General features: G+C 37.3%; 1 protein-coding gene across 5 annotated transcripts in view; it reads left to right on the top strand.

Moving 5' to 3' along the window:
- Positions 1-27,086, top strand: part of ccdc102a (coiled-coil domain containing 102A) — a 160,037-nt gene that overhangs the window by 24,743 nt on the left and 108,208 nt on the right. For 3 of the 5 annotated variants that reach the window (XM_062030262.1, XM_062030251.1, XM_062030220.1), the window contains exon 1: positions 2,132-2,278. The exons of the other annotated variants lie outside the window; for them this stretch is intronic. The gene's annotated coding sequence lies outside the window, so the exon portion shown is untranslated. Of the gene's footprint in view, positions 1-2,131; positions 2,279-27,086 lie in introns of those variants that run through there. 5 annotated transcript variants of the gene reach the window in all.

Below are 27,086 nucleotides of genomic sequence, written 5' to 3'. Positions count from 1 at the left end.
CTGATGCCTGTTGGTGTTTCTGGGAGCTTTTTAAGCAGACTGGTCTTCACAGCGAAGCCTACCCCATGGAGGCGGCGAGAGTCTGGGGGAGCCCTTTCCAGAACTTCTGTTAGCGAGTCCTCGCCATGAAAGCTGGTTTCCACGTTGTATTTTCTCAGCTTGTGGGCAACCGTTGCTGTTCTACTGCGGTGACGGGTGGATTCCTTGGATGCGTCCAAGTAGGTTTGCACATTCCACTTTGCGATTATAAGGGGTATCTTCTTTTTGTTTGTGTTTCGACCGCAGAAAGGGATGACCAGACAGCCGCGGTAAGCTGTCCGGGTTGAGGAGGAACAGGCTATTTTTGGGCCACCTTTTCTAGGCCTTTCCTAGAGCTAGATGGACGGGCTTTGCGGGGCCCTGGCTGGATGTGGAGACTTCGATCTACCTGGACAGATTCAGATTGCATGCATTGGACAAAGTTACGAGGCCTAATTCCCTGGAATTGGTTGAAATTACATAGATTGGCGCGAGCGTGACATCACAATAAACTGGATGGGTGTTCCAACAGGACAATGACCCCAAACACACGCCAAAAGTGGTAAAGGAATGGCTAAATCAGGCTAGAATTAAGGTTTTAGAACGGCCTTCCCAAAGTCCTGACTTAAATGTGCGGACAATGCTGAAGAAACAAGTCCATGTCAGAAAACCAACAAATTTAGCTGAACTGCACCAACTTTGTCAAGAGGAGTGGTCAAAAATTCAACCAGAAGCTTGCCAGAAGCTTGTGGATGGCTACCAAAAGCGCCTTATTGCAGTGAAACTTGCCAAGGGACATGTAACCAAATATTAACATTGCTGTATGTATACTTTTGACCCAGCAGATTTGGTCACATTTTCAGTAGACCCATAATAAATTCATAAAAGAATCAAACTTCATGAATGTTTTTTGTGACCAACAAGTAAGTGCTCAAATCACTCTATCACAAAAAAACAAGAGTTGTAGAAATTATTGGAAACAGCCATGACATTATGTTCTTTACAAGTGTATGTAAACTTTTGACCACAACTGTAGATAGATAGGTTTAACAAATAAAAAATTAAAAATATTAAAAGTCTGTAAATTAGCCGTCAAACTATAAAGACAAAATCCCAATTTTATCCGGGCTCTCACCAAACCTTTAAGTAGATAGATAGATGAATAGATGGATAGATAGATAGATAGATACTTTAATAATCCACCTTGGGGAAATGAAAATATCTCTCGTAGCTCACACAATAAAATAAAATGTTTCAAATACAATAATTGTCATTAGTATTTATTCTTATTTGCAAATATAAAGTTATTTATATAAAGCCATCCTTCTTCAACTTTCTCAAAGAACTCTGCCATTTTTTTTTCATCCAACAGCACAAAAAACAAGCTATGGAACGATTTAAGGACTAAACCTGTGAGACAACGCCTAGTTTATAATGTACCTTCTATGTGTGTGTTTTTTTTTCTTTTTGTGATTTGCTATATTTTTGTTATGTATGTATATTTTCTGTCCTTATTTGTACTTTTCCACAATGCCCCTCCTGGCAATATATGTTTGGAATTTTCACTTGCTGATTTTTGTTGTAAATGTTGTGTTTTGTTTAATAAAACAAGTTTAAAAACAAAACAAAAACTGTCACACTGCCAGTTTTGGAAAGCCATAACCTGGGGTCGTCACATGACTGTCACGTGACAACGACCACTACATGTTTCCTATACGTCACTGACAAACTTGAAGAGTCACGCATAAACTACGATACATTTGAGCTCAATAGTGTTGCTGACATGGTTTCTTATGGGTTAAATGTAGAAAACAATGTCATCAGCATTGTATGGAATAATCATTAACAAGTAGAGATCTATCCATCATTTAATTCAAGTGTTAGGTGGTCTTATTTTGCTTTTCTTAACAACAACTACAAATAAGTGCATTCCAGCAGCTCTTCTCCCGGTGTTGAAGCATTTCAACTCAGCCTTCTGTGCTGAGCCAACGAATGGCTTTCCTGCTAAATTTCAAAGGAGGAATCCTATTCGCTCAATGTAAAAATATTTGTCATTTGATTGGTTGTAATAGTTATAACGCCCGCCCCTTTTGTCTTCCGCTGCAAGGATGACTTCCTTCCCACGGAGAAGAAGAAAATAGCTGTAAGAAAATGAGCACCGGATCAAGTGTTTGCTTGCATTAAGGACAAATCGCCGCTATTTCACCGTAAAACAACATTTATCGCAAAAGGACTATTGTCTTCATTTGTCACCCGTTAGGTACGTTCCACTATGTTTTTATTGTTGTATGGTTGTTGTTAGTTTTAAACCCTCTGCTTCCAGACACGCTGGTGTCAAATGACAAAATCCATTTTGCGGTGCTTGGTTTTTTTCTCTCTTGGTTAATTTTTCACTTTTAAGTTGACAGACTATCATAACATAACAAGATAAAGATCGATGCATTATACATTGTAAAGCTATGGTTGCCTCCTCAGAGTGTCTCTTTAAAAATTATGTTAGCACGGTCGTGCCCATATACATTCATCAATTATAAACATACAAGATCATCAATATAAATGATTAACATTAATTATCAACGAGCTCCAGAAAATGCAAGAGCGGGTATATCCCGAAATGGGGAACCCCGCGATGGGTAACCCACGAGAGATGGGTGGATCGATCCACATATCGACATACATTACCAGGCTAGTGTCGATACTGGGTTGACACTAGTGTGTTAAGATCACTATTTATTTTTTGTTCTCGTCCATATTTATTTTTTGCTGCGTTGTTCAAATATATCGTACCTATTTATATATTGTTTGTAAACGCCATGTGGCAATTATTTTTGCTTTTGTTTACCTATTTTGCGCAAACAATTGTATGGAGTGAAAGGTAATAATTATACTATTTTACTATGTTGTTTGTATTGTTACCAAGAAAGGGCTAAACTATGTCTGTTTAATCAGAATATATGTGCATAAATATATATATATATATATATATATATATATATATATATATATATATATATATATATATATATATATACACACACACATAAATATATTTTATATATGTATGTGTGTATATAAAATATGTATATTTAGTATATATATATATATATATGTATATATGTGTGTGTGTGTGTGTGTTTGGACACACCTCATTCATTGTGTTTACTTTATTTTCATGACTATATATGACTACATGACATTGTAGATTGTCACTGAAGGCATCACAACTATGAATGAACTGATCTGATCTCAAAACTGGAAAACGTGGTATACACATTTAAGAACACACATTATTGTGGCAGACTGTTGCTACAGTATAGCCTATCTAAATGCTACATTTCATTTTCATTGGTGTTTTACAAGACAGTAGCTGGGAATTAAAAAGTGCCTGCCTACAAATTTATGTTTTATCTCAGTTTGATACATGTTTTATTATTTGCACAACTATGTCATTTATTTTATGCAGAAAGAATATTTTTTTTATTTTATGGATACATTCTTTGTTTTTCTATTTTATTTATGTTATGTAATTTTGTGCTACTTAAACAGTTTGTTTTTTGTGATGTTAATACACATCTTGACTAACTGGGTTTTAATAAAAGTGCCACTGACAATAATTAATACATTTTATATGTATATTTTCACCAGAAAATATATCGAGATATATATCGAATATCCAATTCAAGTAAAAATATATCCAGATATACTTTTTCGTCCATATCACCAAGCCCTACTTTTAGGCGTGGGTTTCTTTTGGCAGGTTTTGCAAATGTGTGAGCCATCGTCTTCACTGATTCTCTGGTCATTTTCTAAGTACCCCAAATGTTCCAAAACTTCCCACTTTTTTGAGTAGGAAAAGTTTTTTTTTTCATTTTCAAGCTAATGTAGCATGCTAACATGTCGCTCAATAGGTGCGTATAAGCGCTTGCGCCGCTGGTGTAACTTTGTTTTTGTTCTGTGCAGGTTGTGCCGAAAATGACGTACCAGGATATGTCCGTTTATAGGATATACATCATTAATCCCACAATGTGGAAACTTTGTGGTTGCAGTGCAGATACAAAAAGGCTAATGAGGAGGACTGAAACACACGGTGTTGTGGAGCTTTTGCAATTAAATAACCGGGATGTTTTTAATAACGGTAAATAGTAAAACTGGTTAATCGTTGCATCCCAAGTTCCGATCAGGGTTTTCTGAAATTGGCTGATACTGATCACATGTATCAACTGTACATTTATACAATGTCAACACAATATTTAAACTGGTTCCTTATTCAATTGTATTTGATCAAAAAGGGGAACCGGGTCTTACATTCCAATTCTCCTGGAATCGTCCAAATTTCCTGGCACCAAATATGCAGATGATGGTTCTTCTCAGGTTTCTCTAGGTCAGGGGTCACCAACGCGGTGCCCGAGGGCACCAGGTAGCCCGTAAGGACCAGATGAGTAGTCCGCTGGCCTGTTCTAAAAATAGCTCAAATAGCAGCACTTACCAGTGAGCTGCCTCTATTTTTTGAATTTTATTTATTTACTAGCAAGCTGGTCTCGCTTTGCTCGACATTTTTAATTCTAAGAGAGACAAAACTCAAATAGAATTTGAAAATCCAAGAAAATATTTTAAAGACTTGGTCTTCACTTGTTTAAATAAATTCTTTTTTTTTTTTTACTTTGCTTCTTATAACTTTCAGAAAGACAATTTTAGAGAAAAAATACAACCTTAAAAATGATTTTAGGATTTTTAAACACATATACCTTTTTACCTTTTAAATTCCTTCCTCTTCTTTCCTGACAATTTAAATCAATGTTCAAGTAAATTAATTTTTTTTATTGTAAAGAATAATAAATACATTTTAATTTAATTCTTCATTTTAGCTTCTGTTTTTTCTACGAAGAATATTGGTGAAATATTTCTTCAAACTTATTATGATTAAAATTCAAAAAAATTATTCTGGCAAATCTAGAAAATCTGTAGAATCAAATTTAAATCTTATTTTAAAGTCTTTTGAATTTATTTTAACATTTTTGTTCTGGAAAATCTAGAAGAAATAATGATTTGTCTTTGTTAGAAATATAACTTGGTCCAATTTGTTATATATTCTAACAAAGTGTAGATTGGATTTTGACCTATTTAAAACATGTCATCAAAATTCTAAAATTAATCTTAATCAGGAAAAATTACTAATGATGTTCCATAAATTCTTTTTTTAAGTTTTTCTCTTCTTTTTTTCGGTTGAATTTTGAATTTTAAAGAGTCGAAGTTGAAGATAAACTATGTTTCAAAATGTAATTGTCATTTTTTTCGTGTTTTCTCCTCTTTTAAACCATTCAATTAAGTGTAAATGTCATTAATTATTAATAATAACATGGAGTTAAAGGTAAATTGAGCAAATTGGCTATTTCTGGCAATTTATTTAAGTGTGTATCAAACTGGTAGCCCTTCGCATTAATCAGTACCCAAGAAGTAGCTCTTGGTTTCAAAAAGGTTGGTGACCCCTGCTCTAGGTTTACATTTTCACACGTTGCACTGTTTTGTAGCACTTATGTATTCCTTATTTTTGCACATTCATTTTAAGGGGTTAATGATTAATGTTTAATTTGATTTTAGAATTGTGTTTACAATAATTGTTTGAGTGTTTTCCATGGTTGCGTTGACATTTCCTTTCCTTTCTGCCCTTATTGCTGGATTGCATATGACGTCACGTCCGTTTTTCTTCTTAGTGGCTTAATTCACATGATGGTCAACCAGCTTGAGCGTACCATTAAAATGAGTGAGAGTGAGTGTAAAGTTTGAGCAGAAAATGCTGTATTGCTGTTCAGTTCTTGGGTATTCCAATAGTTCAAATAGAGAGATAAGAAAGAGCTTTCATAGAGTCCTGAAAAACATTGTTCATAAAGCCATTCAAGAAAAAAACCCAAAAGTGCATCAAAGGTAATGGCTTTTTTAAAATATCACTTTCAACATTTTGTGGTATACAATCGGATTATGCCTGTGTTAGCAGCGAGCACTTTGTAAAATGTTTGTTTGAACAATTGATTTGTTTGAGAGACTTTCTGTGGTGCAATTAATTTTTTTCTTTACCATATAGTTACAGCAGAACTAAAAAAAAAAAGAAAGGACAAGAGGTCGCTTTAGTTTGTTTTCTTTTGTGGTTGCTATACGTAAATATAACTACGAAGACCTGGTTGTGCAAATAAACTAACGTCATGTTAAGTCCTATTAATGAATATTATAATTGTTGGTCCAATCCACCGTATTTTCATTGTCAATTTTCTTAACAAAAACTAAAACCTTAGTTGTTGTTGTGTAGGGAAAGCAAAGTGTTTTATTCGACACGGATGACCACATTATAGCATCTTTGGTGCTTTTTGTTAAAATCAAAAAAATATTTTTAATGGTATTAATAAACTAGATGAATACATCTCTGGTAGACTCAACAGCATATACTGAATCTTGATATTACCAGCAAACATTGCTGAACAACAGGGTCATCTATAGCTAAATAATGTGACACTCAAATAAGGTACACATGTGCCCTCATACATATTAACATAATGCCATCAAAATGCCTACTTTAACACTCAATTAACACAGAGAACATCCCTAAACTGTTGCTAACACGTGTGTAGGGCTGGGCGATATAGATCAAAACTCATATCCTGATATAATTTGGCTCATAAACTAACCCTTCAATAGAAATATTCGTTGACGTAACTAAATATCTCCACCACCATGTCTTGTTTTTAAATTTTCGGGACTGTTGGGGATCCCAAGTACACAAAAACAAGTACCAACAAGTAAGACAAGTGATTTTGGATAATAGGATCCCAACTTAAGAGGTGTTTTGAGATAAGAAAAAGCCTTGAAAATAACATAAGAAAAGTCAAATATAATCTCCAATCTTCTTTAAAAAAACATTTAGCTAAGCTCATTTCTTCAGCTAACAAAAACACAAAAGAACGAAATGTGAAATAAAGTGCCCTGGTTAAGAGGACGTTTCTGACAATACATAATTTTTTCTTAAAGGCCTACTGAAATGATTTTTTAAAATTTAAACGGGAATAGCAGATCCATTCTATGTGTCATACTTGATCATTTCGCGATATTGCCATATTTTTGCTGAAAGGATTTAGTAGAGAAAATCGACGATAAAGTTCGCAACTTTTGCTCGCTGATAAAAAAAAGCCTTGCCTGTACCGGAAGTAGCGTGACGTCACAGGAGCTAGTATTCCTCACAATTCCCCATTGTTTACAATGGAGCGAGAGAGATTCGGACCGAGAAAGTGACGATTACCCCATTAATTTGAGCGAGGATGAAAGATTCGTAGATGAGGAACGTTACAGTGAAGGACTTGAGAGGCAGTGATGGACGTATCTTTTTTCGCTCTGACCGTAACTTAGGTACAAGCTGGCTCATTGGATACCACACTCTCCTTTTTCTATTGTGGATCACGGATTTGTATTTTAAACCACCTCGGATACTATATCCTCTTGAAAATGAGAGTCGAGAACGCGAAATGGACATTCAGTGCCTTTTATCTCCACGACAATACATCGGCGAAATGCTTTAGCTACGAGCTAACGTGATAGCATCGTGCTTTAACTGCATATAGAAACAAAAAAAATAAATCCCTGACTGGAAGGATAGATAGAAAATCAACAATACTATTAAACCGTGGACATGTAAATTCACGGTTAATGCTTTCCAGGCTGGCGAAGGTTAACAATGCTGTGCTAATGACGCCATTGAAGCTAACTTAGCAACTTAGCAACCGGACCGCACAGAGCTATGCTAAAAACATTAGCTCTCCACCTACGCCAGCCAGCCCTCATCTGCTCATCAACACCCGTGCTCACCTGCGTTCCAGCAATTGGCAGAAGGACGAAGGACTTCACCCGATGCGTTTGGCGGCCCGGAGACGTAGGAAGTCAAGGTGAGGTCGCCGGCTAGCGCGTCTGCTCTCCAACAAAGTCCTCCTGGTTGTGTTGCTGTAGTCCGCTGCTAATACACCGATCCCACCTACAACTGTCTTCTTTGCAGCCTTCATTGTTCATTAAACAAATTGCAAAAGATGTCCAGAATACTGTGGAATTATGAAATGAAAACAGAGCTTTTTGTATAGGATTCTACGGGGTACCATAACTTCCGTTAAACTGACTTTGTCACGCGCATACGTCATCATACCGCGACGTTTCAGCCGGATATTTCCCGGGAAATTTTAAATGTCACTTTATAAGTTAACCCGGCCGTATTGGCATGTGTTGCAATGTTAAGATTTCATCATTGATATATAAACTATCAGACTGCGTGGTCGGTAGTAGTGGGTTTCAGTAGGCCTTTAAAACTACAGTATATATACAAACACACACATGAAATCAATGTCAATTTCACATTTTTAGTACTTGCCCTACTTTTTACACGGTATACACAAGGGCCATGTGTACGTATATGAATTTAGAGATATCATTTTGGTGTCTGCAGTACCGCTTGTCATATGGACAACAACTCTGTCGGGTTCGTTTGGTGTGTTTTTTCTTTTCATTAGTTTGTGGTTTTGAGGTAGCGTATGTATTTTGTTACATTTTAACAGTCTCTGTACATGCTTTCACTTATCTCCAAGTGATAGAAAAGTAACGTTAGCCTTCAATTGTATCCAAGTGATAGAAAAGCAACGCTAGCAGCGACTTGTTGGCGGCATGTTTTGCAGATTAGCCTATTGTTGTTTGGTTGGTGTCTTGATGTTTTTAACAAAAACAAAGGAGTTCCTCTTTCTTCTTTTTGGTACCAATTTGTCCTCTGCTTTTGTTGGTTGAGCCTCCGTGGTACTTTCTGTCCTTGCGACACTGTTGACATCCATTCTCCTGCCTGCTCCAGCTGTAAAGTTCTTTCAAGTGACGTAAAAATGCTCCTGCTAACTAGCAGGTTTACTGCCGTTACATTAGCCGGAGCCCAGACTTAAAAATTACAGTATAAACAATAGACTTATGTTGTATAATAGACATTTTTTATCAGGGATGAGCTCGCCGATTTTTGGAAAAAAGTATGTGATAGTAGGGCTGTGCGATATGGCCTTTTATTAATATCTCAATATTTTTAGGCCATGTCACGATACACGATATATATCTCGATATTTTGCCTTAGCCTTGAATGAACACTTGATGCATATAATCACAGCAGTATGATGATTCTATGTGTCTACATTAAAACATTCTTGTTCATACTGCATTAATACAGTATATGCTAATTTTAAACTTTCATGCAGAGAGGGAAATCACAACTAAGTCAATTTACCAAAACTGTATTTATTAAACAGTTATTAAGCAGTGGCACAAACATTCATGTAATTTCCAAAACAGAAAGTGCAAGATTGTTAGAGACATTTTAAAACAAGCTATTAGGGCACTTTTGTGCATGATGTCACTAAAATGACATATCAAAACAACATTAAATTAAAGTTCACTTTTTGTACAGAACGCCACCACAATAGTTAAAAACAAATAAAGTGCACTTTTGTGCATGATGTCACACAAGATATTTCAAAAACTGTCAAATAAAAATTAGCTGCATAATAGGAAATCAAATAGTGTATGTCCTTCGCTATGTGGTAGGTTACTGCGGATGTTATCTCCTTCTGTTTTAGACTATTTTTTTCATACAGTGTTGATGTGGAAATTGTTGCTTCGGCATTTTGTGGGTGTGGCACCGAACGGAGATGTTGACATGCGGAGTTTCAAGCACTCTTCATTCTCTAGCGCAGGGGTGTCAAACTCAAATACAGAGTGGGCCAAAATTTAAAACTGAACAAAGCCGTGGGCCAAGGTTGAACAAATTAACCTTTTAATAGGGACCCAAACAAGTTTTGCATTGAATATTGAACAAGCAAGGATTATATAACTGTATAGTGACATGCAAAATCAAGTTTCAAATAATAATAATAATAATTAAAAAAATATCAATGTCATATCAAATACAATTTAAATACAAATTGAATGCCTCTTTTCTATTTGCAGCCTTCTGAGGTAAATATCAACATTAACTTTTTCCACAGGCTAATAAATTTTAAAATAAAATAACAATGAATAAACCAACCATTCAGGACTTTAAACTGCTCAGTTTGCAACACACTGATCTAATCTGATGTGCCCAAGCCAGATACCTGGCATCTTTTCTTGGATGCTAGTTCATTAATGTCGGGGCTCAGGCTTTGAGCTGAGGCAACCTTCATTATTGAACGAAGGTGTTCATCAGTCTTTATATCTCGTAGTCCACCCACAGTCTTGAGGGCATGCATTAAAGGCACTGCCTTTAACGTCCTCTACGAGCTGTCGTCACGTCCGCTTTTCATCCATTCTAACAACGTGCCCGCCCAGTCACAAGATATGTGCGGTTTCTGTACGCACACACACGTGAATGCAACGCATACTTGATAAACAGCGATACAGGTTACACCGAGGGTGGCCGTATAAAGAACTTTAACACTGTTAGAAATATATGCCACACTGTGAATCCACACCAAACAAGAATGACAAACACATTTCGGGAGAACATCCGCACCGTAACACAACATAAACACAACAGAACAAATACCCAGAACCCTTTGCAGCACTATATCTTCCGGGACGCTACAAAATACACCCCCCGCTACCACCAACCCCACACACACACACAACTTGTTTGTTCTGTTGTGTTTATGTTGTGTTACGGTACGGATGTTCTCCCGAAATGTGTTTGTCATTCTTGTTTGGTGTGGGTTCACAGTGTGGTGCATATTTCTAACAGTGTTAAAGTTGTTTATACGGCAACCCTCAGTGTGACCTGTATGGCTGTTGATCAAGTATGCGTTGCATTCGCTTGTGTGTGCGTGCAGAAGCCACACATATTATGTGACTGGGCCAGCACTTGTTGGACTGGATGAAAAGCGGCTGTGATGATTTTTGGGAGGGGCACTGAAATTTGGGAGTCTCCCGGGAGGGTTGGCAAGTTTGAGAATTAGCAGTGAATGCGGTGTTATCGCGGCACCGCCGCTGTATATAATCGGCAGGCCAGCTCTAGTGTTAATTTGATATTGCCTCAAGGGCCAAGTGAAATTACACGGCGGGGCAATTTCGGCCCACGGGCCAGAGTTTGACACCCATGCTCTAGCGGGTGACTTTTCAAATGATGCTACAAATTAGCAGTGCTGCTACTTTTTGTAGCAACGCTTTTGCCGCATACTTGACATATTATGGTTGTCTGTTCAACATATTCCCGCTTGAAGCCAAACCACCGCCAGACGATGGACCCCCTATTGTTTTTCTTGGGAATTAATTATTCTTCCTTCATTTGTTACCAGACTCGCACCTTCTCTCTCTCTCTTGTATTACCACTCGCACCGCTCCGCTAGCATCACAGCTAATGTTAGCCATGCCGCTACCTCTCTGCTCGGCGAGGACGTATGACATTGCACGTGCGACAGTATGTGACGTATGTAAGAAGGTGCGCTTGTTTTACGTCTCTGTGAGAAGGAGAGGCAAGAAAGAGTGAGAAGAGCCTGTAGTGTATTGCCCGCAGCTAAAAGCAACTGCGTGAGAATGTATACTTGAATACTCACAATATAGTCATTTTCTATATCGCGCAGAGACAAACCTGCGATATATCGAGTATATTCGATATATTGCCCAGCCCTATATGATCGCCTTTGCCGATTAATAGTGTTATGCAAATTACCAAAGGTGGGACCAAGTCATTGTTTTGCAAGTCACAAGTAAGTCTCAAGTCTTTGCCCTCAAGTCTCGAGTCAAGTCCCGAGTCAAGACAGGCAAGTCCTGAGTCAAGTCCAAAGTCAAGACTGGAAAGTCTCAAGTCAAGTCCCAAGTCCTGCATTTTGAGTTTCGAGTCCTTTTAAGTCCTTTTAACCACAGACTAATATATTTACACAGATTGTGTATGCTTTTAAAACGCTGTATTTATTTATTAAAACAAGTGCATTTGAAGTTGTAGGAAAAAAAATAGTGCTGACATTGCACTTCATTATAGCACTATTAACCAGTCATTTTAAACATGTAACTCATTCCTTTACAGAATAAACACATTTGAAAAAACAAGTGCAACTGTACTTATTTGCACAAAAGTGTTAACATTGTTTTCCATGGCATATTGCATTTTAACTGGTTCCACAGCAATTTCTATCCTGTTCTTACCTTATCTCATTGATCTCATCTCATACTGTATGTGTGTTTATGTGTGCGTACACATGAAAAACATAACAAATACATGAACATAACAATGAACAGAGTTGTACTTTTTAGATGTCAGGGCCCGATGCAATATGTACACATATTCTTAATATAGTATACATTTTAACTGACCTTTATTTGACTATGTTTGTCTTTTTGTAGGTGGCTAAAATATGCGGTGCTGCTGACCGCCGTCTAACGTTACGTTACTGTGTGTGATACATTGACTAACGTAACGTTATGTACAAGTACCTCATGCAACCCTGCTTAAAAAAAACACTTTACAAAAAGTATGAATAAGGTAGCGATGCAGTGGACGCAACAGATTGCCGTGTTTGCAATGAGGTTATAACCATAGACATCTTATTAGTAGACGCAGCATTGGCTGCTGTGACGCGAGCAATTTGGCCGCCATCTTGTAGTAGTGATGAGGAGCCGGCAAGCAGCCTAAACTGACAGTTGACAGGTAGAAAACAAAGATGACTGGTGTTCAGCATTTTCCTGCTCAAATGAGCGGACTGTTGAAAATAAGAATCGGGGGATTACTTTTCACAAGTAAGATTTAACATTAAAGTACTATTGGTTGTATTTTGTGAAAATAATATAAGCACAGAGTTGAGAAGGAGCAAAGATCTTCAATATTTGAATGTGAAAATCACAAATAAATATTCTGGGGGAGGATGACCCCCTACAGGGGTTTGGTTTACAAAATTTCAGCCCCACCTAAAACAAAATTCACCAGCCGCCACTGATTATGATGCGTTCTCATTTTAGGCAAAATGTAAGACGTATTTGGCAGACGCTTTTATCCAAAGCGACATACATAAAAAATACATATAAAACAATCACTGTAAACATGATAATTTAAGGGAAGAATGTAATACAAAATGTCAAAACAGAATAAACTCTCTGCTGCTGCAGCAACAGAGATACAGTCTATTAGATATATAGATATCTAATGTATTCATACATTGTTTATGTAGGATATACGCATGTATATATAACCTAAACATACTGTTTCTTGAATTTAAAAATAGCTGACCGTTTTTTCCCCCCTTCTCTGGGATTATATTCCCAGTTTTGATCTGTGACAACTGGTCATTTATAGCATATAAGAATATTCTATTACTGTTAAGCAAACTATGAATAATAAAACACGCCAAAACATGTGTCCTTTATCATAGCTACATGTATGACAAAAAAACGCGTGAAAATCAGTGGTATTCAGTGAGGTAAGATGAATGAAATGTGCTGACAGTTCATTGCTCCTGCCAAATGAATTGCACTGAGTGGAGCGGATCACCACTCCAAGATGGCGGCCCCGCGTCTCATCAGCGCCAGTAGGCAGTAGCGCTCAATGCTGCGTACCCTTATAAGATGTTTATGGTTATAACGTTAGCAGTGAGTTTACAGCCTCACTGATTTAACTAAACAGCAAATAAAAGTTACGTTACTTAGCCAATAAACGTTAGCTTACATTCAAAACTTACCCTTCTTTGTGCATCTTCAAATGTCGAACGAAGTTGGAAGTTGTTGCGTCTCCGTCTGTAATCTTCGAACCGCATGCTTTGCATACTGGAATTAGTTTTTAGTTGACCAAGTCGTAGTTTTAATACCCGAACAAAACTATTTTAGGCATAATTTTTACTCACTGGCGCGTTGTTTGACATTTCTTCTTCGTTGGTTGTCCTGCAATTTGATTGGATGAATGCTGTGGGACGAAAATAACGTGGATGTCATTTGATTGGCTGTTGTACTGACAGGAACAACACGCTGCCAGACACGTACAAAATGAAAGATACGGAGTGCTCCTGAATAACTTTTTAATCTTTGGGTTTTGGGGAAAGTAGCAAGTCATGTCAATTCAAAAGGCTCAAGTCCAAGTGAAGTCACAAGTCATTGATGTTAAAGTCTAAGTCGAGTTGCAAGTCTTTTTACATTTTGTCAAGTCGAGTCTAAAGTCATCAAATTCATGACTCGAGTCTGACTCGAGTCCAAGTCATGTGACTCGAGTCCACACCTGTGCAAATTAGTATAAAAAAGTAATTAATTATAGTTGCTTTCCCAAAAAAGGCCGAATGAAAAACGAAATTACTCTTTAATAAATGTAATTAATTACTAGAGAAAGTAGTTAATGTGTTACTTAGAAAAAAACATTGAAATATGTTTTGAGAGCAGAGTGTGTGTGCCTTTAAATGGCAGTGCCTGTTGCCAAGTGACATCGGGCGTCAGTGAAAGCGCACTTCGAAAGAGCAGCATTGCCTCAGCTGTGTTTGTTAGCTTAGCAGCCACAGTTTGCAGGCACTGACGGCAGCTCTGTTCAATCTTTTCACTGAATTGCATTAGCGCTGGTTGATAAAGAGATAGAATGTGCTTTAATGGCTGTAGTCTCCTTGTCCACAAACAGGGTATGTAGGGTTGTGAGATCATATAAAAGATATTAAAGGACACCAAAACGCATCAATTTTATTAAGTTTTAATCAGCCTCCTAAGGGCTTAAGCAGCTATAAAATTATAAGATTATGTCGCTGAATAGACAATTTGTTCTCTGTTTTTTTATGTCTGCCATCCAAAATGTTGACACACACACATAGATGAATGGAGGAAGCGCTGATCCTGCGGCTGTGTGTGGAACTGTCAATTTGCATGTCCTTCTGACAAGTGCGGTGATGAGTGTTGATAAATCACAATGCGTGTGCTAAATAACTATATTTGCATCTTATCCTCCCATATTGTGGGTGTTTTGATGGACAGCATATATTTTGAATATTAATGAAGACAGTAGGGCTGCACGATTTTGAGGAAGAAAACTAATTTTTGATTTTTATATTTTATACATAAAACTGCGAAAACAACAAGTAAAGAAGGAACCTGTTACTTTTAGACTGCCAACATATTCTTGTCTCAAGGTGCCACATATTTAAACAATATGCAATAATTTACTTTAAAAATGTTTTGGCTTTATGCAGACAGTCTCAAAGCTTTTCTCTAAATCATGTTCTTTAACTGAAGAAATAATCAATAAAAACTATACAGTGATAAGTTCATGTAATATATAATATATATAATGATAACGCAAGTAACCATTTAAAAGGATATGATAAACATGTATTCCTCATTACTGTAGGATTGTGTACCATTGTACTGTAATTACAAGGTAAATACGTTTGAGTTTGAGTTTATTTCGAACATGCAAGCATACAACATGATACATCACAATTTCCAGTTTCTCTTTTCAACATGTTCGAAAAGGAGTAGGAAGAAGCAGAGCTTATTTAATCCTACCCCTTTTCTTTACATAACAGTTGCTAAAACTTTTTGTTCACTTCCTGTTCACAATTTATTCACAATAAACTCCATAAGTAATCACAATAAAAATAAATAAATAAATAATAGTAATAATTTAATAATAATAATTGGTGAAGTAAGTCATATTTCATATGATGAGATAAGTAAGGATGAGGTACACCACAGGATATATGTAGCGTTGTAGATGTGTGTTCGCCTAGCTTCACGTATTGTTTCCTGTTTGTTAGATAACTACTTATCCAGTTTAAGACTAACCCTCTGATGCCATATCGTTCTAGTTTTTTGATTAAAATATTGTGATTAATAGTGTCAAATGCTTTAGTTGGATCCATAAACACTGCTGCCGCACATTTTTTACTATCTATTGCATTGGTAATTTCTTCTGTAATTTCAATTAAAGCCATTGAAGTTGAAACATTAGCTCTGTATCCATATTGGTACTCTTCGAGTATTCTATTTTTATTTATGAAACTCTCTAATCTGTTATTGAACAGTTTTTCAATGATTTTAGAAAATTGTGGAAGTAAAGAAACTATAATTTGTAAATTGATGTTTGACTCCAGTCTTATAAATTGGTGCAACTTCAGCAATTTTCATTTTGTTTGGAAATGTACCTGTTTGAAATGATAGGTTACTAATATACATTAATGGTCCTGAGATCTCTTCAATAACCTTTTTTATTGTTTCCATCTCAATTCCGTTACAATCAGTTGAAGTCTTAGATTTAAATTTTTTCACGATTGTAACTATTTCCTCCTGTGTCACATTACTGAGGAACATGGAGTTGGGATTTCGCTCTATGCTATCATTATAGTCCTCAATTGAAACTGGGTCTGGAATCCTTTCTTCCAATTTTGGTCCAATATTTACAAAATAATTATTGAAGCTTTCAACCACTTCCTTTATGTTGTCATTTTTTTTATTTCCGTTTATCCAAATAAATACACAAACAAAAATTAAATTGACTCATTTTTGTAACCTTAATAAATATTGAACATCTTTTAAAGTGCTTTTTTTTCACAGTTGGAATTATGAGGTCGGGCGTTGTCTTTTTGTTTATTGGTATCACGTGATCACGGCTACATTTTTGCTCGTTCGTCCATGTTGATGGGCTCATATCGCTCATCCTATTTGAAGCTGAAATATCCCACAACAGGACATTTGGCTTTATAATCTTAAATTTCCTATTTTGTGTTACTTTGCGACACTTCTCACTGGTGAGTCGCAAGGCTCTCTACTGTGAGTGTGTTGGCGGCGGTGCCCTGCTCTCGTCTCCACCGAGACACAAATGGTGAATGACTGAAAAAATTATATCTTATATCTTACATATTATATAATATATATTTATCTGTTCAGTTATTTTGAACTGTTAAACAAAAGCGGTCTGGTGCTGAGAGCGATGCACAAAGTCAGACGTCTTTCTTTATGTTTGAAGCGAGAGACAAACCAACGCGAGGCTAAACAATTCTGATTGAGGAACATGGCTGTCACTCAAACGCCGGCATACTTGCCAACCCTCCCGTGTTTAGCGGGAGAATCCTGGTATTCAGCGCCTCTCCCGACAACCTCCCGGCAGAGATTTTCTCCCGACAAACTCCCGGTATTCAGCCGGAGCTGGAGGCCACGCCCCCTCCAGCTCAATGCGGACCTGAGACTGAGTGGGGACAGACTGTTCTCACGTCCGCTTTCCCACAATATAAACAGCTTGCCTGCCCAATGACGTCATAACATCTAGGGCTTTTAGAGAGTAGAGTGCACAACTGCGCACACAACAAGGAGACGAAGCAGAAGAACGAGGAAATTACAGACATGGCGACGCCGTCGACGAGCAAGATGAAGAAATACGCTTGCAAATTCCAAAAACGAATGGAAACAAGAATTTCAGTTCATCCTGGACAGTTCGAAGGGAAAGGTGTATGTTGCCTGTAAATTTTGTAGAACAGACTTCTCCATTGAACACGGTGGCCGAAATGATATACTCATCATGAACGGAGAAGTTAAACAGGACAATACTGCCATCTAATTGATAGCCACCGGAACACTGAAATTCAAGTATTTCTTTTATTTATATGTAAATAAAATAAATATGTGTATATATATATCTAGCTAGAATTCACTGAAAGTCAAGTATTTCATACATATATATATATATATATATATATATATATATATATATATATATATATATATATATATATATATATATATATATATATATATATATATATATATATATATATATATATATATATATATATATATATATATATGAAATGATTGGTGAATTCTAGCTGTAAATACCCCCCCCGCCCCCAACACCCACCCCCGACCAAACCTACCCCCCACCTCCCGATATTGGAGGTCTCAAGGTTGGCAAGTATGAACGCCGGTGAGTAGCATAAATGCTAAGTCGACAGCAAAAAACAAAGTGCTGGCTGAATTTACCTGTGTTTGCCACAGATAAGTTAAACAATGCCTTTTATAAATGGACAGCCACTTGCGGTTATTTACTGCATTAATAAAAACCTCGATGTTGATTCAATTTCGATTAATCGTGCAGCCCCAGAAAACCGAGACGTAAAATGGATAGCACGCCTTATTCTACTCACTTAACAGACGCAATCCACTTATCACACAATTAGTAGATCAGCTTTGCTTGTGGTATCAAGTTTGCACATGCTTTAGTACACGCAAACCTTTAGTAAATCAGGCCCTTAATGTCTTGTAATGTGTACATAAAGTGTTTGATACCTGTAGAATTTGCAAATAGTGGGTCCAATGGGTGTGTTCTGCTTCCTTCTTGAGGCTGGTGATAATTCCAGACAGGGCAACATTGAAGGGATACTAAGGATTTGACCTCAGTTTGGCCCCTTGTTTCTACACATTTATTGTCAGCACAGTTATGACTTCATTGCCAATGTTTCAGGTTACATTAGCAGGAAGTTGGTCTGATTCCTGATTAGAGTGTTCAAATTTGCTGACCTTGATTTTCTTACTGCTAATCAATCATTTGCTGTCTTCTCACTTTTCATTCAACTTTGTTGCGTGTGACTATTGACCTCAACATGCAAAATACCGACCCAACCCCCTGCCATTCCACACACACACTGGTATGTGGATAGTACACATGCAGAAGCTCTGTCAACTGAGGGGTAAATGTATTCTGTGGTTGTCTTGGAAACTAAATAGTTTCTGACTATGAAGGCAGATCGTCACATGTCCTATGCCAGCGGTGTCCAAAGTGCAGCCAGGCACCTTGTTTTTTTTTATTGTGGCACATTCTAAAAGTACATTTAAACAAGAAAACACACAGTAAAACAACAGCAAAAATGGAAAAAAAAGAGCAAAAAGGTCTGATGTAAGAAGAAAACCTTGAAATGTTAATACTACTAACACTAAAAACTATGCACTTTGTCACCAAAAACACAACACTGACGTTAAGGCTGTTTAGTTTTTTTCGGGTATACTGAGTGTATACCATACCATACCATACTAACTTTATTTATAAAGCCCTTTAAAAACAACCACAGTTCAAGAACAAAGGACTGTACGCCACATTTAAAACAGAGGTAAAATACACACACACACACACACACACACACACATATATATATATATATATATATATATATATATATATATATATATATATATATATATATATATATATATATATATATATATATATATATTAGGGCTGCAACAACTACTTGATTAAATCGATTATAAAAATAGTTGCCGATTAATTTAGTCATCGATTCGTTGGATCTATGTTATGCGCATTAGATTAAAGATTAAAGATACCAATGATTGTCACACACACACTAGATGTGGTGAAATTTGTCCTCTGCATTTGACCCATCCCCTTGGGGAGCAGCAGCAGCGGCGTCGCGCCCGGGAATCATTTTGGTGACTTAACCCCCAACTCCAACCCGTGTTGCTGAGTGCCAAGCAGGGAGGTTATGGGTCCCATTTTTATAGTCTTTGGTATGACTCGGCTCATGCGCAAAGGCTTTTAAAAAAAAAAAATAGGGGCGGCGTGGCGAAGTTGGTAGAGTGGCCGTGCCAGCAATCGGAGGGTTGCTGGTTACTGGGGTTCAATCCCCACCTTCTACCATCCTAGTCACGTCCGTTGTGTCCTTGGGCAAGACACTTCACCCTGCTGGTTAGCGCCTTGCATGGCAGCTCCCGCCATCAGTGTGTGAATGTGTGTGTGAATGGATGAATGTGGAAATAGTGTCAAAGCGCTTTGAGTACCTTGAAGGTAGAAAAGCGCTATACAAGTATAACCCATTTATCATTTATTTATCATTTAATAATATTTTTTTTTTTTTTTTTTTTTTTTAAATAAATCTTTATTTATAAACTGCAACATTTACAAACAGCTGAGAAACAATAATCAAAATAAGTATGGTGCTAGTATGCTGTTTTTTTTAAATAAAATAAAATAAAATATTTGTTTTTATAAATGTCTAATGATAATGTCAATGAAGGATTTTTAATCACTGCTATGTTGAAATTGTAACTAATATTGATACTGTTGTTGATAATATTCATTTTTGTTTCACTACTTTTGGTTTGTTCTGTGTCGTGTTTGTGTCTCCTCTCAATTGCTCTGTTTATTGCAGTTCTGAGTGTTGCTGGGTCGGGTTTGGTTTTGGAATTGGATTGCATTGTTATGGTATTGCTGTGTATTGTTTTGTTGGATTGATTAATTTAAAAAATAAAAAAAATTAAAAATTAAATATTTAAAAAAAAGATGTAAAAAAAAAAAAGATTTTTTAAAAATGAGAATCGATTCTGAATCGCACAACGTGAGAATCGCGATTCGAATTCGAATGGATTTTTTCCCACACCCCTAATATATATATATATATATATATATATATATATATATATATATATATATATATATATATATATATATATATATATATATATATATATATATATATACTAGGGGTGTAACGGTACACAAAAAGTTCGGTACGTACCTCGGTTTAGAGGTCACGGTTCGGTTCATTTTCAGTACAGTAAGAAAACAACAAAATATAAATTTTTTGGTTATTTATTTACCAAATTTGTAAACAATGGCTTTATCCTTTTAACATTGGGAACACTATAATAATTCTGCCCATGTTAATCAACATTAAACTGTCTCAAGTTGTTGCTCAGATTAAATAAAATGACAACATTTTCTTCTACATATAAAAAGTGCAACATTAAACAGTTTCAAGTCAACTCATCATGCTTAATTTATTACAGCATTTGGGAAGCCTGTAGTTGATTTTTATTATGTAAATGTTATATTTTTATCAACATGTGATAGCAGGGACCCTGCCATTCAAAACTAGGCTGCTCCATTACTAATAACTATAGCTGAAAAAATAGTACAATAGCTATAGTAGAGACTATTCATCCCTGAACACCATGGAGTTCATGTAGGCTTAATGATGCAGTTACATTATTATATCAACTATCAGAGACAGAAACTCTTCCTTTAACATAATGTCCTTTTTTGCTGCTTCAACACAGCTCAATCAACACAGAAAAAGGTCAAGTGAAATAACAGACAGACAGGGCTTTGCTGTCCGTAACACACACACACACACACACACACACACACGCACACACACACACACACACACACACACACACACACACACACACACACACACACACCGCAAAAGTGGCCTTGTGGTTAGAGTGTCCGCCCTGAGATCGGTAGGTTGTGAGTTCAAACCCCGGCCGAGTCATACCAAAGACTATAAAAAAAATGGGACCCATTACCTCCCTGCTTGGCACTCAGCATCAAGGGTTGGAATTGGGGATTAAATCACCAAAAATGATTCCCGGGCACGGCACCGCTGCTGCCCACTGCTCCCCTCACCTCCCAGGGGGTGAACAAGGGGATGGGTCAAATGCAGAGGACACATTTCACCACACCTAGTGTGTGTGTGACAATCATTGGTACTTTAACTTTAACTTTAAATGAGCTAACGTTACGCTAAAAGCTAATTAGCCTTCACCTCAAGCCAGGACTGCGAGCGAGCTAAGCTGCCGTTTATGTTTCTAGAACGTCAACGGGCATAGTGGTGTTACCAGTAGTTGACTGGGAGGTGTTTATTATAATTTGGGGAGAGTCCGCTGCCTGATGCTTACTTGCTAAACACCTACCTGCTCATCATGACGCTGGAGCACGGACACCATGCGCTCTGAATACGCACTGCTGATTGGCTGTTACCGCTCTGAATACGCACTGCTGATTGGCTGTTACCGCTCTTATTGTAACCAATCAGATGGTTGTGTGGGTGGGACAATGCTGCGTGCTGTGTAGAGTACTGACAGAGACAGAGGCAGAACAAAGCGGAGCAGCTTGTTAAGACTTTAGTTTAGGCGGCTACTTAATATGTTCGTGTGGAAACTCGTTCGGTACACCTCCGAACCGAACCGAAACCCCCGTACTGGAACGGTTCAATACAAATACACGTACCGTTACACCCCTAATTCTCACCATTACCATTATGTAAGGCTGCAATTTTAATTGTATCATGTCTTGCACCTCCAAGCTAGGCTCCTCCCTCTTGCAAGAGTACTCTCCAATCCGGTCTGCATAGACATATGGCATCAGTCTGAAATCCCTGGTGTGTCAGTGATGCTGTAGTCTGACGAGAGCGTACGTGACGCAGTAAAAAAAACAGTGAAGCAGATCACAAGGCTGTCAAACAATTCCAATTCATTCAAACATATGCCAAAATTAAACTAAGGGAAAAATAAGCAAACCACATTAAAATATCAAAATCTGGAGGCACTCGAAGACTATATTGAAGAGTGCTTTGATCGTCTCACCATTGGAAAGCCCTCGAAGATGCCAACATTGAAAAGTAGCCGGTCAGAAGACTCACCTGGCGATGTCACTACTGGGTTCAAGCTTTGCTGATATCTTGGATTCCATCGACAATAAGCTGATTTGTATGGATGGCCGCCTAGCACTTGTCGAGGTGCTCCACAAGGAGTTCCAAGCCATCCGAGAGAGTTTGGATTTCGGTCAACAACAGGTCGCCTCTCTCGCCCAACAGAACACTGCCTTTTATGAGTCAGTGAAATCGCTCACCAACGAAGTGGCACAACTCACCCAGAAAAACAGGATCATGAAGGAGACGATGCTGGACCTCAAGGACGATGCTGGACCTCAAGGCGAGAAGCATGAGGGACAATCTGGTCTTGCGGGCATACCGAAAGAGAAAGTGGAAGATCCAGAGGAAACCATGAAGTCCTTCATGGAACACCAGCTCAAGATTCCAGCGGACATCATCAGGAACATCACCTTCCACCGCGTCCACCAGCTTTGAGCCAAAAAGCCGGACAATTGGAGTCCGAGATTCATCGTGGCAAAATTTGAACACTTCAAGCAGAAGGAGCAGGTGAAGGGCTGGGCAGAGAGCTGAGGGGATCCAACTTCAGCATTAATGACCAGGTCCCCAAGGAGATCCTCGACAGACGGCGCCATCTGTTACCACTTCGTAAGAAGTTTGTTGCTGAAGGATGCCACGCCTTCATCGCGGTGGATAAACTTTTTATCAACAGTCAACTTTACCGCGATCCGGAAGCCACGCCATGGCTGTATTAACATCTGAAGCAAAGTAAATGTTGTAATTTGTTTTTCATTATGCTACATTCCCTCTTTCTTTTAATTTTTTTCTCTCTCACACAATACACCTGTGCATCATGATATCGCTCACGTAAACACCAACCGCTCTCTCTCTTTCGGAGAATCATTAACTATGTTTATTGTTTTTCTTTCTCATTTTCCTTTTCATCTCACTTTTTTCACTTGTCGAATCCACCACTCTTCCTTTTTCTTTTGTATTTATTTTTTGTTTTTTCCTTTTGATTTCTCCACCTGTTATGTGTCTCCTTGTCTGTATTTATCACAATTAATTTACACACACTCACAATTCTCTACTAATACATGCACAACAACTATACACATTTACTCACGTTGCACACATAAATTTATGCATGATAGGCTCACATTTAGATACATGTATGCATTAGTTAGACATAAAGTATACACATACATCTACACGCTTAGTTACAGTTTAGTTTATTATGTCCACTATACAGTTTGTCACATGGAATGTGCGTAGGGTTGGGTCCAGCAAACAAACAATTTAAATTCTTAATCATTTAAAGAACATGCAGCAGACATTGCTTTTCTTCAAGAGACTCACTTCTCCAAGTCCAATACCTCAAAATTGCAATCACCACAATACCCACACACATATTTAGCAAGTTACAACTCCAAACAGAGAGGCATAGCCGTTCTCATTAGTAGAAAGGTTAACATTACATTCATTAACTGCATTACTGACATACAGGGAAGGTACATAATTCTTAATATTTGTGTTGACAGGATAAACTTTTGTATCGCCAACATTTATGGTCCAAATGTTGACGACCCCTCCTTTTTCCACTTTCTTCTCTTAACTCTCCACTCACTCAAACTAGGGCTGGGCGATATGGACGAAAAAGTATATCTTGATATACTTTTGCTTAAACTCTATATTCGATATATATCTCCATATATTTTTTGGTGACAATATACATATAAAGATATTCATTTTTGAGCGATACTCACTGAAATTGAAGTGAATGACAACTGTACTGTAAACAGTCAGTGGCACTTTTATTAAACCAGTTAGTCAAGATGGGTATTAAAAGCACAGAAAATAAACTGTTTAAGTAGTACGGAATTACATAACAAAAATAAAATAGAAAAATATTATTTCTACATAAAATAAATAACATAGCTGTGCAAATAATACAACATGTATCAAAATCAGATAAAAAATTTATTTGCAGGCAGGCACTTTTTAATTCCCAGTCGACGATGTAATGGACTGTCACACATGTATGGTTCTGTGGTCCTACTAGATGTGGTCAGCACAAAGTAAGTGACTTTACTTAATTGTGTGGCTATGATCTTCCTCACTTCGGCGTACATTTCGCTTGGATATTCTCTCTTCTCCGACTCTCTCGTCGTCATTTGGGATGTGCACGTCTGTTGTGAATTCCCTTCCTGGTTCAATGACCCGCCCTATCTTGCCTCTGATTGGCCTGTCCGTAATGTTTTGCCCGACTCTTAATCAATCGTGACTCATCATTTAAACCAACCAACCAATCACGGATGTTCTTATACGTAAACCAACCAATCATTGATGTTTCCCGTATATGTTGTCCCCTGCCCGTGAAGTTACACTAGTCCACTTCTTTCTTTCTCTTCTCCCTCTCTCTTCTTTTGTAGCATGTAGCTTAGCTAACCGCTACATGGGTCTAAAAATAGCTAAGCTACGGAAATCGCTACTTGTTTAACAAGTAGCGAAGCTACTGCCAAGCTACTGGGAAATGTAGTTAAGCTACGTAGCTGCGATTTTTAAGTTAATTATTTTTAATTTGAAAACCCTATTTTCTACCACTGCAGTCATAAACTAGAATGGATTTTCAAAACCCGTACTCATTACAGGTAAACTGTAGTTGTTGGTAGGTATGCAGACGTTGACGTTTTACTTACTAGTTGGTCACTGGCACACTGCTGGTGGCACAGTCAGGCTCCATACTTACTTATTGTTGTGGGTCAGGGCAGTTGGGGGGAGACGACAAGCATGTCTTGGAAGGAGGAAGGGGATGGGGTTTAATAGCTCTTAGAGTGTTGCGGGAGAGAACAAGGAACACAACACATAATCAGCATTTGTTAATTTTAACGTAAAAAAATTATATCGATATTACGATATTTTCTTAATTCATATCTTGTTTAAAAATATATTGATATATCTTACAAACTCGATATATCGCCCAGCCCTAATTTAAACTCGTCCTTGATTCTAGGGGGGGACCTCAACTTAGTATTTAATTCAAAAATAGACCGGTCCAGCGTTACTGGGAGTCACCGTGAGTCTCAGTCAATGGGAATACTTAAGCAATATATGAACGATTACAGTCTTTGCGATGCCTTGTGTTCTCATCACTTACTTTTCCCCAGTTCACCACTCATTCTTTTGCATTGACTACTTTTTAACAAGTAGCTCAATTTTATCTGACATCTCAAACATTTACATCCACCCTATCATCATCAGTGACCATGCACCTGTCTCACTCTCCCTCACTAACAAAACTATTACTGCACCTACAAAACAATGGAGACTTAATAGATCATTACTAAAAGACCAAGACTTTCTAAACTATTTTGAGAAAGAATGGACATTATTTTATTATTATATTTTAATGACCAACCACAAACCATGGCGTGTGTTCTCTGGGAGACGGCGAAAGTAGTTATGTGAGGAAGAATAATTTCCTATTCATCACACAAGAAAAACAAAGAACTTGAAAATGAAATCAAACTATTAGAACTGGCTTACACTAACTCACAAAACGAACACATTTTGAACAAATTAAGAAAACTCAATTTACACTTAAGAGAAATAATTGATAAGTAAACTCAATTCCTGCTGCAAAGGTTATGCTTGGAGAAGTTTGAGCATGACAATAAACAATGCAAGCAAATATTTGGCTAACCAACTACAACTAAATAAAGAAAACAGCTCTATACCATCCATTAAGGATTCAGTTGAGAACAATACACACGTTCCTGAATAAATTAACTCTATCTTTAGGGACTTTTACAGAACCTTTTATACATCCAACATTTACAAAAAATGGCTTTAGAGAAGAAAGAAAACTCATTCCTTCCTCCAAATATGAATTCTGCTTTAATTAGTCTCTTGCAAAAACCTGATAAAGACCCAACACTTCCATCCAGTTACCAGCCAATCTCCCTGAATAATGTTGATCTTAAATTCATCTGCAAAGTATTAGCTCAAAGATTAGAAAAAGTCACTCCATATATAGTACATCCTGAACAAACAGGTTTTATCAAAGGGAGACAATTGTCCAACAATGTTCGCCGTCACCTTAATCTGATAGACTATTCTGTTAATCATAATCTAAAAACCGCTGTTGTTTCATTAGATGCTGAAAAAGCGTTTGATAGAGTGAATTGGAATTTTCTAGCTACTCTACAGAAATTTGGATTCGGCGACTCATTTATAGCATTGATCAAGGTTTTATATCTGTCTTCCTACAGCTTAGTTATAACTAACAGCCAAATCTCTCCAAGGTTTCATTTTATGAGAAGCACTAGGCAAGGTCGTCCACTTTCTCCGTCACTGTTTGCTATATTTATTGAATCTCTTGCAACCGCAATTCGACAGCATGCAAATATTAAAGGCCTACTGAAATGAATTTTTTTTATTTAAACGGGGATAGCAGATCCATTCTATGTGTCATACTTGATCATTTTGCGATATTGCCATATTTTTGCTGAAAGGATTTAGTAGAGAACATCGACGATAAAGTTCGCAACTTTTGGTCGCTGATAAAAAAGCCTTGCCTGTACCGGAAGTAGCGTGACGTCACAAGTTGAAAGGCTCCTCACATTTCCCCATTGTTTACACCAGCAGCGAGAGCGATTCGGGCCGAGAAAGCGACGA

Source organism: Entelurus aequoreus, linkage group LG02 (genome assembly GCF_033978785.1).
Source record: "Entelurus aequoreus isolate RoL-2023_Sb linkage group LG02, RoL_Eaeq_v1.1, whole genome shotgun sequence".
Lineage (NCBI taxonomy): Eukaryota > Metazoa > Chordata > Actinopteri > Syngnathiformes > Syngnathidae > Entelurus > Entelurus aequoreus.
This window is presented reverse-complemented; position numbering and strand designations above follow the sequence as displayed.